Below are 1,929 nucleotides of genomic sequence, written 5' to 3'. Positions count from 1 at the left end.
ACAGACGAATGTGTGTGTGTGTGTGTGTGTGTGTGTGTGTAATATATATATATATATATATATATATATATATATATATATATATATATATATATATATATATATGTATTATATATATAGTAATCGCGCTACGAGGATAAAAACGTGTCAGACAGAACAATTTTAACGTTTAAAAGAAGCTAGAAAGCAAATAGCAAGTCAGACAACTCCCGTCATATGAAATCGATTCGAAAAGAAACCATTCATTGTAAATAAAAGTAATACCAGTGTTTTTCTTTTATGTAAACACGTTTTTGATCAGCCGTTCCATATAATTACATATAATTCACTAAATTTCCATTACTAACGATTACTATATTGTCCAATTTCTACTGTACACTCTTTAACCCTTATCCTCGAGTGGCCTCAAGGCCTTGATAAGTGGTGATGCCCATGTAAAAAAAAGAATGTAATCAGAAAGGATGATTTGTGAAAAAAAATTAAATTACATAATTTTCTGATTTCATATGAATTTTAGCGGGAACATTTTTTTAAAATTAGTAATGCTATATTATACTAGTATTTCGTAACGAATAAATTAGTTTTATGTTGTTAAAAACACTGATTTTTAATTAGTATTAATTGAATATGCTGAAAAATGTTTCAAAATATAATCTATTTCTCAATAAGTTGCATCATATTACGTAACATTATAGAGATTACCCAAATGTGGTTGTAGTCATTATTTCCAGAAAAAATATAAAAAAAGTATTACAAGAATAATTTATGGTGTATACACTAACATTTTGCCAATGTTTTTTTTAAAATTATTTTAAGTCACAAAGAAATTGTGGTGAGTTTAGATCAGAATTTTATTTCATGCGTTGAATTTAGAATGAATTGTTTCTCTTCTTACCTCAAACAAGGCATAGCCAATTAGACGTAATCGGCCTATTATTGGGATCATGTTTGCAGTGGACTATATGGGGGGTTGAGCAGCGAGATATCTATTCACATTACATTTAAACTTCTGCACGTTAGCACAGTCAAAGAAGCAGGAAACAGAGAGGGAATTCCAAAGTCTAACACTCCAAGGGAAGGAGCTATTAGAGTAGAAAGCTTTCCGGCATCTGGGGATCACGACAATGAAGGGGTGGGATTTTGCTGGTTGTCAGGTTAGTTGGAAGTATGTGCGTCGGGGAAGGGGGAACAAGTCCCATGAGTTCATCGGAGCATATTCCAGTAAAGTACTCGTAAAACAGGCACAGGGATGCAACTTTGCGGCGATGAGACAGAGGTTGGAGCTTGGTGGATAGAGCGGAATCTATTAGATGGAAATTTCCGGTGAAGAGATTTGGTTTCGTGATCTCTTACAATGAACTGCTAAGATGTATTCTCTTTAAAATAAAGTAGGGTTTTCCTTGTAGTGTACGCATATTTTTAGTCATTTTTAACAAAACTGGGTATCCATTCCTGTATAAACTTGACGTTTTAAGTTTAAAAAGAAGAAAAACAAAACAGAAAAACATTTTTCATCCTAAAGTAGAAAAGTCCTCCTTGTTAAATTGGTCAGCTGTTCATATCCATTTTTTGTGCGTTCTGTGTTTTCATCCGTTTCTTCTATTCTGATTGTAAGAGTAAAGTTAAAAAACGAACGTAAACGTGAGCGAATCCAAATTGTCCAGCGGACCCGGCCTGATCCCAAATGAACTGCCCTCCCCCCACTCCGACCGATACTTAAAAGTGTGTTTGCCGTATTTGTATTCGTGTCTGACAGATATTTATCTTTTTCTTTCCTCGACATTTTCCTCTTCCCTAATATTTTGAGAAGAACCGAGAAGCGAAGACTATTTGCTTCCCGCTCTCCATGGACGCGCGTGCACTTGGTATGAAAGCGTATAAAGTAAACAAGGTTGTTTCGTTAATGTTTAATAGGTTGTGTGTGTGTGT

Source organism: Euprymna scolopes, chromosome 4, assembly GCF_053919585.1.
Source record: "Euprymna scolopes isolate OS-2025 chromosome 4, ASM5391958v1, whole genome shotgun sequence".
Taxonomy (NCBI): Eukaryota; Metazoa; Mollusca; class Cephalopoda; order Sepiida; family Sepiolidae; genus Euprymna; species Euprymna scolopes.
The sequence above is the reverse complement of the archived record's forward strand: the minus strand, read 5'-3'. Positions refer to the sequence as shown.